We start from the raw sequence: 19791 nt of genomic DNA, 5'->3' as shown, positions 1-19791 counted from the left end.
GTGCCCCCTCTCAGCCTGGAATGGTATCGCTTACCTTAGTCGAGCCCAGAAGACAATCCCCAGTTGAACAGGGAGCATGCATACTGTTTTTGAAGCTCTTCAAGCATTAGATAGATTAAATAAAATGTACTATTATTATTATTATTATTATTATTATTCCTTTAGTTCATTAATAAAGTTTACACTTGTTCTAGTTCTTTAATTTATTGGGTCATTGTGAATTTTCTCCACTTGCAAGAAAGTCAGAATCTGCTCCATGGTTGTAGTTTTAGACCAGTTTTCACTTCCTCATAGACCTATTAAGTGCACTTTGTAGCTCTGATGTCGAAGAGCCTCCTGGCTGTTTTATATAAATACTATATAACTAGCAGGAGTACCTGGTGTTGCCCAGGAATCTATAACTGGTGAATTTCCCAAATGAAAGAAACAACATAGAAATAGAACAAACAGTTTTCTGATTCACATTTTATTGTAAGTTCGTCCACTTTGGATTGTGTCTGCTGTGGCGTTTGAGATGCCCTTGAAATAGACTTTTCTCTGGCATCTGAAGTGGACCGTGGAATTGTACGTCTTTTTTTCGGTGGCATGGGTATATTCGCGTAAAGCAGTTGAATTATAATGTGTTACATGGTATTACGTACGGAATACGCACCACAGTGAGATGAATTTACTTTATTTACTCTACATCGGAAAGCTAACAAATCATAGAAATATATAGATAGACGTCGCATTCACTGTGTTGCCCAGTCGACACGATACGTCAGCGCGTCCGCCCTATTGCGAGCGGTAAAAGTGCCATTTAAACTAATACACATAGACGTGGAAACTGGGTTTTCTGATGAAAAAACAATAACGTTTAAAACAGTATCGTTTACATTCAATAGATTTTGGCGAATCGTTTAAATGTAATTATTTATATCCATTTATACACTAATAAAGGCAATTATTAAATAATACTACTACTACTAATAATAATAATAATTATTATTATTAAATAATTCCTCCCATAAAAGTAACATTTCGCAGACTGCCTTCTTCCATCTCTGAAACATTTCTGGACTTCGTCCTGTTCTTACGCAACACAGTACCAAAGTATTGATTAATGCCCGAGTCACCTCACGTATAGATTACTGTAATGCTATTCTATCTGGCATCCTACAAAAACTTATCCATCGCTTACAACTTCTTCAAAATTCTGCTGCTGCGTCCGCGTTTGCCATGTTATGTTCTAACTACAGAAGCAGAGTCCCACTGCATGGTTGTAACTTGTACTGAGTCGAGGTATTGACACAAACACCAAACATACGGGGTATTGACGCGAACACCATACATCGTCATACATACGGGGTATTGACGCGAACACCATACATACGGATACTACCAAATTATATATAAGGATGAATTGATGTACATGAGCAATTTAAAACTCACTTTACACAGATAAGATGCTTATTGCATTGCAGACCACTTGTTTCAAGCTTGACCACATTTGAAAACAGCTGTTAATTTTCTAACCTGGTTAGCTTACGCAATGTTGTAGGTAGCAACAGTCAGCCTAAATAAATTAACGCACTCATAAACTATCATGAGAAATATTAAACATTGCTCACCATATGCAGACATGATATGCTTGGTTGCAAGGTGTATATGAGTGAGAGACAGTTCAGCCAATGTCACCAAGAAGCACTCTACTTTGCACTGCTTACAGACAAACAATTAATGAAAATGGAGTTTTCCTTTAGTTAACACTATATGGAAGCTGATTCAGAGGGCCCTTGCAATCCAGTCATCACATATTCATGGCTGACCACTGGCAGTGCAAAATGTGCTACCAGGGATGGACCATGGTGTGATTTCATGACACTACAGATGGAATCACACCATGATTCCATCTGTAAACCATGATTCAACAGATGGAGTGTCAAAGTCGAATTTTAGTGATAGTAATAGTCACATGTGCCAAATTATTACAAATATTGTGTGCATTTGTGCCCTTTGCCCCCAAGTATTTCTGACATTTTTGTTGATGTGCTCTGGGCCCTGCCTACTGCTCAAAACTGCTGGGATAGGTACCTCCTTCGCAAACCTGTTATTAAGGAAATTGGGTTCATAAAATCAATTCATGAACTTTTAATGCATTTTGACTTTACTAATAAGAGGTTTAATTCAAAATCCTTAAGATACAGTAAACATTTGAAATGCATCACATGTTGTAAGCTTATTGGAAACTGGATGGATACAATTTACTTCACAGCACAAGGTGGAATAAATGTACTTTGATAATCTGAGAGTGATTAATGATAGATAGATAGATAGATAGATAGATAGATAGATAGATAGATAGATAGATAGATAGATAGATAGATAGATAGATAGATAGATAGATAGATAGATAGATAGATAGTGTGGGATATGGCCAGCATGTCATCCCGGCCAACACCCTCAGGCCGCCAGGTGGAGCCCTTCCTGCAGCATGGAGGTGCCCCGAATGCCAGCAGGGAATATTGGACAATGTAGTTTTTATTTTCAGTCCTGTTGGATACCTTGGGGCCCGCTAGAGGACGCTGCAGGGAGGCACAGAGACTATTTCCCTTACGCCTTGGAAGTACGTCAGAGTCACGTGGACAAAGGGAACGATGTGCTTCCTGCGTGAAGAAAAGAAGGGGTTTTTATCTGACCCGGAAGTGTTCCAGGTCACATGGACAGAGAGGGTGAAACGCTTCTGGGTCAAGGACTATAAAAAGGACAGTGAAACACCAGAGCGTTGAGCTGAGCTGGGTGGAAGGGTGGCAACACGTCTGGGAGTGGAGGATTGATTACTGTATTGGTTAATTGTGTATTATATGAGTATAGTGGAGTGTAGAGTGCTTGGTGCACATTATTATTATAAAATAAAGTCATATTGGACTTTTATCTGGTGTCTGACATCTGACCTGCGTGTTCAAGGGGTCGACAGTGCATCTATCTTTCACAATAGATAGATACTTTATTAATCCCAAGGGGATGCTAACATTTCCGGTATTCATTCTAATAACTGCTAATATTCCAGAGTTTCAGACTGCCTGTCATACCAATCAATTCATGTAGGTAACAGGAAAACATGCAGACTTCATACAGACTCTGACCAGGCTGACAGCCAAGCCTGAGCACCTGACGCTCAGCTCTGCATCAATGTTCTGGCCATGTTAAAATTAACTGTACTAAATGATATGATTAAAACTAAATCTTTATAATGTTGGTTTGTTTCTTTAACCTTATTGCAGGCTTAATGACTTTAGCTTTTACTTAAGAAATACTTTTTAAAGTACCAGTACTTTAATTTGAGTACCGCTTTGAGCAATTCTACACACCTTTGAAAATGAACTTTACACCCTTCATCCAATGTGGAGTAGGATTGACCTATTAACTATTAAGCCATCATCCAGGCTCCATACTGAATATTATATGGCCCCAACTGGCCCTATACACAAAAGTAACTGTGGAATTCATATTTCTTATACCTTGAGGTGGAATAGCATTGAGAAACACCTAGGCTACTGCCAAGGCTAGCACTCACAAACTCCAATCTGTTATAACAAGACTCTTCAAGTTGTTGGTTACCTTAGTTCCTTTCCACACATGAATTACTGGGGGAATCATCATACTTGGGAGTTATTATTAGATTATTCCAGTCTCTAAGATCCAGGTTCTATATCCCTTTATTAAGATATGTTGAGTGTCTTTGTGTGTTATGAAGGTGTACCAATGTCCAGGATTATGTTTTGTTTATTATTCATTTATTTAGGAGGATTTAGAAATATTAGTACTGTTTAGAAAATGTTTTTATTACTTATCCTGCCACAATTTTGTTTTTGTGGGTGAAGAAATTTTTGCACTGTTTTAGAATGGGCATGAAGATGTTTTCTAGCAATGATCATGAGGGGATGACGAGATACAGTATGGGCAGAAATTAAAACATTATCACATACGTGCTATTTTAGATGCTGGCACACCACACATTGCATCCAAGTTCTAAACTCTTTTACTAAAATAAACAATTTTTCATTAGCCTTATGTTATAATATATAACTAGCAAAATACCCGCGCTTCGCAGCGGAGAAGTAGTGTGTTAAAGAGGTTATGAAAAAAAAGGAAACATTTTAAAAATAACGTAACATGATTGTCAATGTAATTGTGTTGTCATTGTTATAAGTGTTGCTGTCTTTTATATATATATAGCAAAATACCCGCGCTTCGCAGCGGAGAAGTAGTGTGTTAAAGAGGTTATGTAACCATATATATACATAAACATATATACATATATATACATATCTACATATACACATATCTACATATACATATATATACATATACACATCCACATATACATATATATATATATATATATATATATATATATATATATATATATATATACATATACATATATATATATATATATATATACATACACATATACAAATTTACATATCTACACATATATATATATAGATATAAATATAGACATACATATATACATACATACATTCACACAGATATATATAGAGCAAAATACCCGCGCTTCGCAGCGGCGAAGTACTGCTTTAAAATTTTATATAATAAACTGAGGGAAATTATACCAATAATTATTTGTTAAGGATCTCTTTGTATACCATGTTGTCAGTTCACCCCTCCGGTTGTAATATGACCAAGTTGTGCGCTGAGCTTACTCTTGAGCATGCAACGTATACTTGGCCATGTGAAAAGCAAATCAAGAACAGCAAGACCGCGCCAGCTGCGGAGCTCAGCTCGGAGCGAAATGAAGTGAATGAAATGAGGTGAATGGGAGGGGAGATGATCACGTGACTCCAACACCTGCCTTAACTCTCCATCCCTCCACAAACACACAAACACAGTCTCTCGGATCCCAACTCTCCTTTATATATATAGATAAATAGCAAAATACCCGCGCTTCGCAGCGGAGAAGTAGTGTGTTAAAGAGGTTATGAAAAAAAAAAAGGAAACATTTTAAAAATAACGTAACATGATTGTCAATGTAATTGTGTTGTCATTGTTATGAGTGTTGCTGTCTTTTATATATATAATATGCACACACACACACATAAACATATATATACATATACATATATATATACATATCTACATATACACATATCTACATATACATACGTATATACACATCCACATAAACATATATATACATATACAAATTTACATATCTACATATATATATATATATAGACATAGATATATACATACATACATTCACATATATATATATATATATATATACTGTATATATATATATATATAAACTGTATATATATATATATATATATATATATATATATACTGTATATATATATATACTGTATATATATACTGTATATATATATATATACTGTATATATATAAATATATACTGTATATATATATATATATATATACTGTATATATATATATATATATATATATATATATATATACTGTATATATATATATATATATATATATATATATATATATATATATATATATATATATATATACTGTATATATACATATCTACTTATTGGCTCCTGTATTTAGGATATGGCAGGTTGGACATTGGATGGATGGACATTTGTATGCATAGCCCCATTTGCCCGTTTTCGTTTTTTTTCTTTCTTCAGTAATATTTCAGCAAACCCGGAGCTTGTCAGTTCAAATCCTGGTACTGACACCACTGTGTGACCCTGAGGAAGTCACTTCACCTGCCTGTGCTGCAAAAAACAAAAGTAATGTAACAAATTGTACCTCAGATGTTGTAAGTTGGTGGAATAAAGGCATAAGTAAAATAGATAAATATGTATTATACACATAGGAACTATTCATTTATTTTCAGTTAAATCATCTGCAGCAAACTTTTATAAATGAGGGTTTCTGATTTTTAGATAGTGCAATCTGTTTCTTCTTCATTGACGTTTTCTCTTGGAGAGCTTTTTTCATTTCACTGAAAATGAAAGCAGCAGCTGCCTAAATATGTAGCTTTCTTATTAATTTTTCAACATTGTGTAAAATAAATGTATAAAGTAACATAAAAGGTTTAAATACTGGTTATTCTTTTACACTAAAATATTACTACAGAGATACAAAAAAAGTAAAATGGATATGTTCTTTTTCTTTAAGGAGATTAAATATTACTGAAGAAAGAAAAAAAAAATTAAACAGCCAAATGGGGCTATGCATACGAACTTAAAAGGTTTAAATAAAACAGAAATATATATTTTATTTTTACTTGGTTAACTTGTGGAGGGTGTATCCTGTAGCAAAGCCCTAACTTTTTTCGTGAAAGCCCGTTTCAGTCAATATGTCTTATGTGTGTGTTTATGTATGTGTGTATATATATGTAGATGTGTATATGTAGATATGTAGATATATGTATATGTATATAAATGTTTATGTGTGTGTGTATATTATATATATAATATATATATATATATATATATAAAAGACAGCAACACTTATAACAATGACAACACAATTACATTGACAATCATGTTACGTTATTTTTAAAATGTTTCCTTTTTTTTCATAACCTCTTTAACACACTACTTCTCCACTGCGAAGCGCGGGTATTTTGCTAGTATATATATATATACATACACATACATATACACACATACATGCAGTTTCAATAACATAGAAATCAATATAAACATTAACATCATTATCATATGAGAATATGAAGTAATATATAAGAAGCACATTTCATATAAATATAAATTATTAAACAGTAAAATCTTCTTCTGTAATTTGCTACCGTGGCAATTTGTGTGTCTGTCCAGGATTTTAAGTCACCTGTAGCTCGCAAACCGTTTCACCTATACACTTGAAATGTGGTACACATATAGTACGTCACGTCTACTATCCGCTTTATGGGTGATGATTGTATTACTCTTTTTATCTTTATTTTATTTTATTGTAGAATCAACTCCTATCTGCGCACACCAGGGCGGCCGTGGGCGGATGCGTATGGTGTATTCACTCCATGTTATCGTGCATTGCGCTGTCACTGGTATTTTGATAAAAGAATTTGAACAACATATAAGAAGCGTATAAATTATTAAACAATAAAACATTAACATTTAAGAAGTAAAGTTAGATTAAGTACTACTGCAGTGCCTTCGGGTATACCTCATTTTTTGTTTGCCCATTACATGCTTAAATGTATAAATTTTTTGGTGTACCTAGCCGAGAACACGCGACATATAACCGAGCGTGAGAGAAGCATGGATTTTAAACACGCGTTGAGTTCATCTGCTGGTCTCCCTCGTGGAATAACTGGTAATGTTTGACTAAAATCTACAGCGAGTAAAACGACATTACCTCCTATTTTTTTTTTTACGATCTCTGAGATCTTGCTTTTTTCGGTTCAAGGCTTCATAAGCTCTTTTATGTTGTATGGTGTACTTATCCCAAACCATCATCTTTGAATGTTGCAAGACTTTCGCCTTGTATGTAGATCGGGGTAATTACATTCATTGCATTCCTAGTCTGAATCACAATCTGATTGTATGGGTGGTTACCTGGCACTGTAGGGTTGCCACCCGTCCTTTAAAATACGGAATCGTGCCGCATTTGAGAATGAAATTGCGCGTCCCGTTTTGAATCAATACTGGACGGGATTTGTCCCGTATTTTTTTATCATTTTTTTTAAAGCAGCGTCTCATGCAAATCATCCCACACGCATTTTATGAAGATGCCTCCTTTCCTACTTTTGATTGGGTAATACTTGATGTCATCGTTAGTTTGATTGGTCTTTTTAACTGTCCAGTGAGGAGGGCGTGTCTTTTAAGTAGAGTCTGCAAAGTGTTGGCACTGGGATGTGGCGTCAGCTCCAGAGTTGAAGCCCCTAACGTTGCGGTCAGCAAGTCGGCGAACATCCGCCATGTGCCGTCTTTCAGTTGCGAGAAGCAGATCATAGAATGGTTGAAACTGTTGCCCCTAACGTTGCGCCACGGCGTGTGGTTCGTTTATACCTCGTGTCTTCTCATTAAACTTTTATCTCGCGAATATGTTATTGCAATCCGCAGCGGGAGCGTTTCTATAAACTTAATTTAAACTTACGTTTTACACCGTGCTTTGTTTCCCTTATGAACATGCTTGTATGCTTCACTCGCTTCCTTCTCAATTGTTTAATTAATTTTTTGCTCTTCGCTGTTTGCGGTTCTTCCTTCATTTCCCCCTACTTCGTTCTTTTATCTCGCGAATATGTTATTGCAATCCTTAACGGGAGCGTTTCAATAAACTGATTGAAAATAGTTTTGCATTTACCTTTTTAGTAAAAGGCGAGCTTTTAAGCCTGAGAAATCACCCCGTAAATGCACACGTTTAATTGCACATGTGTTAATATGTATGCTTACACAGTATTAAAAGACAGTCAAAAATTAACGTCATTTACCTTCGTTCCCGCGTTTGACTCGTGCTGTAAATCTCTTCCTTGTTTTTAGTTCACGTGATTACGTAGGAGGCGTGATGACGCGATACGTGACTCCGCCTCCTCCATTACAGTGTATGGACAAAAAATATGTTCCAGTTATGACCATTACGCGTAGAATTTCGAAATGAAACCTGCCTAACTTTTGTAAGTAAGCTGTAAGGAATGAGCCTGCCAAATTTCAGCCTTCCACCTACACGGGAAGTTCGAGAATTAGTGATGAGTGAGTCAGTCAGTCAGTCAGTCAATCAGTCAGTCAGTCAGTCAGTGAGTCAGTGAGTCAGTGAGGGCTTTGCCTTTTATTAATATGTATAGATTTGTGACAAGTACGGGGCATTTCACAGTTTTAGTCCGGGAAAGACTATTTTTATTAGGACACACTATCTTTCATAGCCTCATGTTAAAGCACTCCTAATAATCATTTTAAAAGGCAAAACAGCAACTACCTATAGTTTTCTTTTTCCTCCTCTTCTCCTTTCCAGGGAAATGTTGTCCCCCTCCACTACCAGCTCTGACTCTGGCTCACACAGCTGTGCTGGAAGGACTTCTTTTCAAGCCTGACCCAGGAGTACATCTGCTGCAGTAGTGCTACTACCAGGAAGCAATTCAAGGTCATGCTGAACCTGGAATTAACCCCTTCACCGCCCTCTGCCGGATATATCCGGCACCGTTGTTTTAATGCTAACGCCATACTGCCGGAATTATCCGGCACATTTGCCTGTGGTTATATGAATGCCTGGCAAGTAGTATAACTGACGGTTTGGCGTGGGTATTATTACTACGTTGTATTTCGACAAGTCTGTGGTTGTTTTGGCCGGTCATGTGACGTGATTCGCATGTAACAGCTGTGAATATGGCGAAACGTAAACTGACTTCAAGTGAGGCTTTGCAGGCGATTTTGGACAGTTCTGATCATGATTGTAGCAGTTCTGAAGAAGATTTTAGTGACAGTGATGAGCAGCAACGTGCGCTGCATGATATTGTGAATGAAGACGCATCGGATGACGGCGCTGAGTGGGTGTATCCCCAGCATCTCAGCTGGGCTGCTGCCCGTGGTGAACTACCTTTTCTGCATTCGTTTGAGGGAACGTGTGGCTTTATTGTTGATGTAAACAATTACACTGCTGAGCAGTTTTATGAGCTGTTTGTGTCACCTGATTTGATTAGACATTTTGTTCATCAGACAAATCTGTATGCAGCACAGTTTATTGAGAAAAATCCCAATTTACCTCCACATTCCCGTGTTCGTGCTTGGTTTGACACTGATGAAAACGAAATGAAAAAATTCATTGGGATTTTGATGTTGATGGGAATAATCAGAAAACCAGATATTGAGATGTACTGGTCTACAGATCCTATGTATGCAACACCTATTTTTGCAGCTGTCATGACACGTAACCGATTCTCTTTGCTGCTGAAATTCTTTCATTTGAATGACAACAGAAACGAGCCAGATAAGAAAGATCCAAACCGCGACCACTTGTTCAAGCTACGTCCTTTGATTGATCATTTATTTGAAGCATTTCAGTTGCCCTACATGCCAGGACCGTCAGTTGCAGTTGATGAAAGTTTATTGTCGTGGAAGGGCCGCTTACAGTTTCGACAGTATCTACCATTGAAAAGGGCACGGTTTGGTATCAAGATGTTTTGCTTAGCTGAGAATTCAGGTTACATTTATAGATTTCGTGTATACACTGGCAACTTGCACAACATTTAGTGGTCAATACTGCTTGAATAAATGTAAAAAATGTAAAAAAAATGTAAAAAAGTAAAAAAACAAAAATTGTTCAGATTTCGCCTGGCTTGGGGAATATTTAGGGAGTTGGCGGTTAAAGGGTTAAACAAAGGAGCAGCCTACCACCAGTTTCCGCTATTGGAACCACAACTATCATGCATCCCTGAAGGTATCTAAATGAGATCTCCACTGCTGCCATCCAGAATACTGGGGGAACACATGCTCCCAGTCTCTCACTCTACTTCTATTTTATTGGCCTCCTGACTAGGAAAGGAAATAGCAACCATACAAGATGGGACCAATTACCTATCCATCATAAACTGCTTATATAACCAAAGATGTAGGTTTACCCAGTACTAACAAAATTCACACATAATCTGGTTCCAGACTACTAGATTATTCATTTTCTCTGATTTTAGAATATTTTTTATTCACATGTCTATAATTCTATATCCTGGTTTTCACTCAAATATTCCCAGTGTTTATAGAAGTATTTTTTTGTCATGATTGAAGAAACAATACATAATTCTCTGTTACAGCCATATATTTTCTGATGCCAAAGGTATAATAAATGAATAGATGTAAAATAAACAAAGATTTTAACTTCTTTCATAAAGGTTTGATTAAGGTTTTAGGTGAATCATAGGAAAAAAGTGACTTTTAGGTGGTGTTATGACCTGTTCCAATTGAATTATTCTGAATACTCTGATACTGAGTAGATGGCTAATTGTACCATTTCTGCATACCTTAGCTTTCATTGTATTGTCTTTGGCCAACTTAAATAAAGAAAATCTTTAAATTATTTACAAAGATAATTATACTAATGATGGCAAAACCCTTGATTGATCTAATTTTACTTGCTGTCGCAAATTATTCTGTTTGCTGACAGTACAGAAGTGTCAGACACTGCAACTTGAAAGAGAAAGTAAGAATGAAATTTTCAGCAGGTCATGTTTGATGAATTAGGCATTTGGAATTTATGAACATGCCTAAATTCAAAAAAATGATTAAAGCAAACCTCTTTCCAGGTAGTTTAGAAAAAGGTACCCACGGAACAGGTCAAGATAGGAAAACATAGTAAAAAAATGAAAAGGTACCTGGAGTATAGAATTTTACAGTTTCTGTACTAGTGCAGTGTTTCTGATGCTAGAAAGGAATGTAGTAAATGTGATGCATAAAAATTTTTCTCTTTTTAATTTTCTTCTTTCTGTTTCAGAATTGCTTCTAAATATGACAAGAGATGCATGCTGTGTTGATATGAATGAATACTGACCAGCTATTTCTGGTTTAATAGTATTGTTAATCCACAGTTTATGAACTAGTGTTGAGGTCTTACATGATGAATTTAAAAAAGCAAACCACATAACAGTTACTGTCTGTTTAAAGAAATTTGTATAATTATGTGTGCTTTTTATGAAATTTGTAAATTTGTAAAGTTTATATTTGCATTTTCTGTGAGAACTTGAAATAAGAAATAAGCAGAAATTAATTGACATCAATCAAATAAGAAATTTGTGGAATTACAGTTTTTTATAAAATGAAGTGAAATGGTTAATCAAGGACAAGGTACTATAAATTAATTGTAAACACAATAACATATGGATTTGGTGCACAAGTAATAATATAATCAGACAGCACATATATCAATGAAAAATGCTGAGATTATGTATATGATTTAATAAAAATGTCAGTTGCTCAGTGTTTCATTGTTTAAATTGAATGGAATCACCAAAAGATGTTGATTAAGAATTGCAATTAGTATAAGCAAGCCTTTAGAAAGACATGATTTTAATTACAGTAATCCCTCCTTCATCGCGGGGGTTGCGTTCCAGAGCCACCCGCGAAATAAGAAAATCCGCGAAGTAGAAACCATATGTTTATATGGTTATTTTTATATTGTCATGCTTGGGTCACAGATTTGCGCAGAAACACAGGAGGTTGTAGAGAGACAGGAACGTTATTCAAACACTGCAAACAAACATTTGTCTCTTTTTCAAAAATTTAAACTGTGCTCCATGACAAGACAGAGATGACAGTTCCGTCTCACAATTAAAAGAATGCAAACATATCTTCCTCTTCAAAGGAGTGCGCGTCAGGAGCAGAGACTATCAGAAAGAGAGAGGAAAGCAAACAAATCAATAGGGGTGTTTGGCTTTTAAGTATGCGAAGCACTGCGGCACAAAGCTGTTGAAGGCGGCAGCTCACACCCCCTCCGTCAGAAGCAGACAAAGAGAGAGAGAGACAGAGAAAAACAAACAAGCAAAAATCAATACGTGCCCTTCAAGCTTTTAAGTATGCGAAGCACCGTGCAGCATGTCGTTTCAGGAAGCAGCTGCACAAAAGATAGCAACGTGAAGATAATCTTTCAGCATTTTTAGACGAGCGTCCGTATCGTCTAGGTGTGCGAACAGCCCCCCTGCTCAATCCCCCTACGTCAGTATCAGAGAAAGTCAGCGCAAGAGAGAGAAAAGTAAGTTGGGTAGCTTCTCAGCCATCTGCCAATAGCGTCCCTTGTATGAAATCAACTGGGCAAACCAACTGAGGAAGCATGTACCAGAAATTAAAAGACCCACTGTCCGCAGAAATCCGCGAACCAGCGAAAAATCTGCGATATATATTTAAATATGCTTACATATAAAATCCGCGATAGAGTGAAGCCGCGAAAGGCGAAGCGCAATATAGCGAGGGATTACTGTAATGCAAGAACATCATGGTCCATTATTCACACTACATTAAAAAAAGCTTTAACTAACTGAATTTGTTAAGCATTCACAGTGTAACATGTAAACTGCAAGATGGAAAATACAGCCTAAATAAACATCATAATAGTTGTATGGTATCATCTGCAAAAATTCCATTCAGTATGATGTTTTACGTCAGATGCCAGGAACCAGCCATTTGACTGTTGGTAATATAGGAGCTGGCAATCACGCACGGCTATAAAATGGTGCCAGGGATATAAGGCAAGATCATATATATGGTTTTATTTCAATGAAAGTATATTGGTAGTTACATTTTTGAATTGCATTTTATAAGTGAAAATCCATTTTTAATCATCACTGTATTAATATCTCTATTATTTCCTATTTATTTATTTATTTGTTGTAATTGTGTGACAACAGTCAGTACGCTCCTCTACCATGGTGTCCCTAAGGAAACAGGCTGCAAAAAATTGAGTAGATATAGCAAACTAAACTAATTTGCAGGAATATAAGGGTTTAACATTGAAGAGTGATGTTACTCGTACTCTCGAACATTTTGGAAATGACTTGCTCACTTCAACATTGTTACACATAAATAACGTTTCTGGTTAAAGGCTAATGTTCAAATGAAAGCTTTGATGTATGGCCTAATAAAATGTTTTGAAATAAATAGAAATTTCTTTTTTATAATTCTTCATAGTAAATACGGTGATCTATCTAGAGGTGACTTCAGTTTCCTCCCACTGTTCAAAAGCACAAGGAATGCTGAGTTATGTCACAGTATGTTGCCTCCAGCAGACTGCATTAGACATTACATTTCAGAAACTTTCAGTAATGTGACTTCATTAGTTTGTACAACCACTAGGTGGAACAGTGAAAGTTTTAAAATGCTTGTGAAACATTTAAAATCCAACCAGAAAAGAAATGATCTTAAATACTGGTCAAGGCTCTGCATAAATCATTTTACAATTACAGAATTTAAAAATTGTACACTATTCAGACTTTTACTGATTATAAATTGCTATCATTATCATTCACTTGTGAATGTGATGTGCATTTTTCAGTCTTATATCCACACTGAGAAAATTCAAAGTAAATTTTAGCTGTGAATAATAAAAATGGCAGTAAAACATTTTATTAAATTGTGCCTTTCCAAACAATGAATAATATTACAAGATCAAAACATAAACATACATAACACTATAGCTAGATAATCTATGAAAATGTTTTTAAAAAAGTGTTCCATCCATATTTTATGCATAAAAGGCTTTAACATTGTGGGTTACAGTATAATGCGTAAAGACTAATGTGCTAGAGCTGATATTATAAAGTTGTAGGAAACGTGTATGGTGTGAGAAGAAGAACTGACTGATTGATTCTATTCAATCAGTGATTTATCAGTGTTGCCTTTGGCAATGGCAGTAATTAATAAAAAAAAATTTAGCACAACACTCACCCAGGGACACCATACTAATGTAGAAAATGTGAGGATTTTACCTTCTGCCATTCCAAGGTTCACTGTATCACCTTCCAGCCATGACATCAGAAAAATGAAGAGATACTGTATATACAATTTATGAACAATGTTCATAAATGGACAAAAATCTATATTAAATAGCTTTTGCTTTCTCTTTTTTATCCAAAAGTAGTCAGATCAGGTCAGATTGGGGAGCATGCACTGGTACAGCACGTTGCTGCACCCACCACATGACGAAATGGCTTAAAATCCCAGTTGGCAACCCCCAAGGCAGACACGTGGTCCAGCCCTACCCTCTGGAAATGACCATCTCTCTTCCGCAGCAAGCTGTTGCATAGGCATCCACTGGCCTGGTCCAGCCACTTGGGTCATCATCAATGAGGATCCTGCGAGCTGGATCACCCTCGGGGAATCGCGAGACATTGCCATTGAGCTGTAACTGACGGTTCCTCACAATGCAGGTAATGTGCCTCATCCGGGACTCAACACAAAGTCAAACCAGCGGTACCCAATGATTCTCCAAAGAGACACAATACCAAAGAAGTCCAATCTTCATCTCATGTCACTGGATAGCATTCATGTCTTGCAACCATATAGCAAAACAGGAAGTAGTGATAAGACTGTTTTTCAATAAATAATCCAAACACTCTTGATGCAATAAACTAAATAATACAATTTATTTACAAAATAATTGAATATGAATATGTGCAAGTAGAACATTAAAACCACTTGCTTAATATTGTGTAATTTCCCCACCAAAACAGCTCTGATTCACTGAAGCATGGACAACAAAACCTCTGAAGGTGTCCTGTAGTATTTGGCACCAAGACATAAGCAGCATATCCTTAGTACTCTAAGTTGAAAGGCGGAGGCTCCAGGGATCAGACTTGTTTTTCCTGCACATCCACTGAGTCTCAATCAAACTGAGATCTGGGGAATTTAGAGGTGAAGTCAACACCTTGAACGCTTACATGGTCCTCAAATCATTCCTGAGCAATTTTTATAGTTTGGCAGGGTGCATTATCCCACTGAAAAAGGCCACTGCCATCAGGGAATACAGTTGCCATGAAGGAGTGAATGTGACCAACAACAATCTTCAGGTAGGTGGTATTTATCAAAGAAACATCCACATGAATTCCAGGACCCATCATTTCCCAGAAGAACATTTCCTCCACTGGCTTGCCTTCATCCCATAGTGCATCCTTCTGCCATCTGTTCCCCAGGAAAAAAACACCCACGCACCTGGCCATCCAAATGATATAAAAGAAAACATTATTTATCAGGAATGGAATCTTCTATTGCTCCATGGTTCACTTCTCATTCTCATATGCCCATTGTAGGTACTTTCAGTGATAAACAGGTGTCAGTATGGGCATTCTGGACTGCCTTTAGATAGATAGATAGATAGATAGATAGATAGATAGATAGATAGATAGATAGATAGATAGATAGATAGATAGATAGATAGATAGATACTTTATTAAACCCAAGGGGAAATTCACATTTGGCTAAACAGCACCATAAGCAGCAAGATGTGATGCACTGAGTGCTCTGACACATTTCTCTCTTGGCCAGCATTACGTTTTTCAGCAATTTGTGCTACAGTAGCTCTTATTTGGGATTGGACCGGTGAGGCTAGCCTTCACTTCCCACTGCCATCAAAGAACATTGGATGTTCGTGATCCTGTTGCCAATTCACAAGTTGTCCTTCCTTGAACCTTTGGTAGGTACTCACCAGTGCATAATGGGAACCACTCATACACAAGATCTGTTATTTTGTAGATGGTCTGATCCAGTCATCTAGCCATTACAATTTGGCCCTTGTCAAGTCACTTAGATGCTTTAGTTTGCCCATTTTTGCCTGCTTCCAACACATCACCTTGTAGAACTTAATGTCCATTTGCTGCCTAATACATCCCACCTCTTACCCAGCCAAAGCTAGATGGGAGCCGCCCTGGGTTAGGATTCCTAAACAGACACTCATAGGGCATGCTGGAACCTGCAGTGGCATAGGGCAGCCCTGTTAAGTTCAGTGTGGGGCAGAAGGGGGAGCTGCCAGGATTCACAATGCATACTTTCGGGGAATTCCATTCAACCTAGAAGTGCTTCAGCTGGCTATGCCCTAGCATTGGAAGTACTTCCAGGTCGTAGTTAAAAGTAGCTGCCTGATCTCAGCCAGGAGAGTTACAGTCAGGAGAGAAGTTAGACAACACTCGCCTGGGAGGAGTCGATGAGAAAGGTGAATAAAACATTTAATTTTCTGTGTTGTATTGGGCTGTATTAAATGGAAGAAATCTGCTGAAGTTATATTTCAGCCCTCTTTCGTTTTTTTGTTTAGGAGGTCTTCCTCTTCTCCCCTTCCATGGATCATAACCTCTGGTTGTAGGCAGTACTGCAGTTTTTTTTTTTATCAAGATTTGTACATATAGTGTCCTTGGTTGCTAGCAAAGTTACACTTGCAGTGGCAGCTGGTTATCAGTCAGCTCTCATTATTAGCAAGATGAACTTGTGGTTTTTACATACAGTCTTTCTCTGCTCTTGCAATTTCTATTCCTCAGCAAGGTTTGGACTAGTGGCACTCTCATCTGACTCCAAAAAAAAAAAAAAAAAAAACAAGTCTTCCACCCTTCCAGTCCAGAACTTTTGCACTTTGAAGTAAAAGGAATTGCTCCAGCCTTTATTATGGCAACACCCTATGGGCAATCAGGTCCTGCAAAAGTTATAGCCAGGTTAAATGCAGTGAGCTTGATGAAGACAGCACAGATTTAGGGTGTGCAAGGGTTTTTAAAAGACAGAACAGACATACTGCTATTGATTTTTTGGATGCACATAAGCCCATTCTTTTTGGATGACTAATGGAGCAAAGTTTTGTCTATCAAGGTTGCTAATCATAAAGTTATGGTTCTTTGTTTGAGTTGAATGTTTAACTGGTTCCACAAGAAGAAAGTTCTGGGATGTCACTTGGTGACTAAGCATTTTATCAGATAATGTGCAGAGGCTGCATTCCAAAGAGAGGCTCAGACAAGAAGAAGCTGAAGTAGCAGAGGCATTTTAAGCCACAGGCTTGTGTTCCATGCATAGGAAAGACGAATAATAGTCTTTTCTAGAAAGCGTACATTGTGCATTTCAAAAACAGCTATTGCATGATATTTTATCCTTTACTAAGGATATATACTGTACAATAATATGAACACTAGCAACACTACTTACTGTTATTGTAAAAAAGGTACTGATTTAATGCATCTTGATTATATTACTAATATTATCATTATTATTAATTATGCTCCTAAATGAACATCTGGCTGTTTTGAAGACATTTTGACATTCTGTTTGTTTTTTTCTTTCAAGAGCTTATATTGTCGTTATAGTGGTAATGGGTAATAGACTAATAAACTGCACTCAAGTGGTCCAAAGCCCATTCAGATTTGTAGAATAAGAGTGAAAGTCTATTTTTTAATTATCATTGTATTAATATCTCTGTTATTTCCTATTTATTTATGTTGTTGTACAACAGCATCACTACATTTTTGTTTCTTTAACAGCTGCAAATTAGTTTGAACTTGATTATGATTTGAACTGCTTTGTTTAAATCCTAAGCACTGTCATTTTAAGGAGTTTACAAGTTCTTTGCACTTACTTCTATGTGCATTTTCCTCACACTTCCATAAAGACACACATTAGTGCTTAATTAAACGGATTTTGACTCCCACCTGGACTTATAAGCCTTATTGTGGTCTCAGTGAAAGTGGAAACATGTTTGCAAATAATATTGTTATAGTGCAGAGAAAAGTATTCCCAGCAACATAATCTAGCTTGCCACCGCTTCCTGAATAGGCTTTTAGCCCTGTGTAACCTTGTGCCTTGCTTCAATGGGTTCAGAAAATGGGCAAATGGAATATAATAGTTAATAAAATAATGGAAAAAACACTTGTTGAACTCATTCATAATTGCTACATTAGTATACAATTAATACACAAAAATAAAAGAGGAGCCTCAATGGCCATAAGATAAGAAACTTCACCTGACAGAACGCCAATGACACAAAGACTCTCTGCAGAGTATCTTAAAAGAGGACTGCAGTACATGTGACAGTAACTTTGAATGTTTAACTTAATTTAAATTTCAATAACTTTGAAAGTTTAATTTAAGTTAGTATGGGTTTGCAAAAATGTTTTTAAATTGTTACTTTATTGATCTTTTCTTTAATTTTTGATAAAGATAGCATTGCCTTGTTCTGTAGTTTCTAACTGTAATTATTTAGCATCACATTCATATTTTGTTTATTAGCTTTCAAATAAAGAGAAAAAAGAAAACGAAAATAACACATAATGCAATGACAAAGTCAGACACATTACAGTAATTTGGCGTATATTAAACAGTCATACACAACTACAATGCTACTGAAAGTTTATCATCAGCCCCACAAGGAAGACTGTCTACTCAACATTGAATGACCCACACTGCAGGGTTTGCTTAACAGTCTTGCAGTTTAGAGCTCAGTTGCAGAAGACAGCAAAAAAGCAGCTTCAAAGTGTTATATTTAAATTGTAATTTACATTATAAAGAAGAACTGAAAATGTTCTTTTTTGATTATATTGAGTCCTGATTATTCACAATTTGTACAGTTGGGAGACTTGCAGATTGATGCACATAGTATGTATTTTTTTATTATTTTGAATAAATTCCATTAGCAATTCTAGATGAAGACTGAGGACAGTATTACTGTGTTAAATTTTAAATTGTCAGAATCTCTCTTACTAGCTTTTTTAAATGGATTCAATTGGGTGTTCCTTTATCCTTGTACTAGGTATTTATGGAGTGGCATAGTCATAGTACAATTATATATGAGTTCTAGTGTCATGTAAGTAAATGTTGAAGCAAAAGGGCAAAGACAGTGTAAAAGCAGATGAGCTCATTTCTTTTAAGGGTTTTTCTATGTGCCTTTAAATGCCTTTGTACAGAGTCTTTAGTTGTCAAAAAAACCATTTTATTATTATAAAATATTGTTATTACTGTTATGATTATTGTTATAATTTACATCCACCTATTTTCTAACCTACTTAATTATTATTAATAATTATTATTACTATTAAACATGAGACAATATTTCATTGTATCGAATTTCACAATACAAAATACTGCCAATACAAAACGTGCCCTTGTATAATGTATTGTATGACATTACAACATAACTGAAATGAAACATAAAAGCAAACAAAAACATTGTTCACCAACAGCAGGGAATTTTAAAGTTTCATTGTATATATTTATATTTAATATATTTATATTTGATTCTCTGCAGTGGGTTGGCACCCTGCCCGGGATTGTTTCCTGCCTTGTGCCCTGTGTTGGCTGGGATTGGCTCCAGCAGACCCCCGTGACCCTGTGTTCGGATTCA

General features: G+C 36.2%; 1 protein-coding gene across 14 annotated transcripts in view; it reads right to left on the bottom strand.

The window, feature by feature from the left end:
• Nucleotides 1-19791, bottom strand: part of LOC114648100 (myelin transcription factor 1-like protein) — a 647050-nt gene that overhangs the window by 438818 nt on the left and 188441 nt on the right. The gene's annotated exons all lie outside the window — the stretch shown is intronic.

This window comes from Erpetoichthys calabaricus, chromosome 3 (genome assembly GCF_900747795.2).
Source record: "Erpetoichthys calabaricus chromosome 3, fErpCal1.3, whole genome shotgun sequence".
NCBI lineage: Eukaryota > Metazoa > Chordata > Cladistia > Polypteriformes > Polypteridae > Erpetoichthys > Erpetoichthys calabaricus.
The sequence above is the reverse complement of the archived record's forward strand: the minus strand, read 5'-3'. Positions and strand labels throughout refer to the sequence as shown.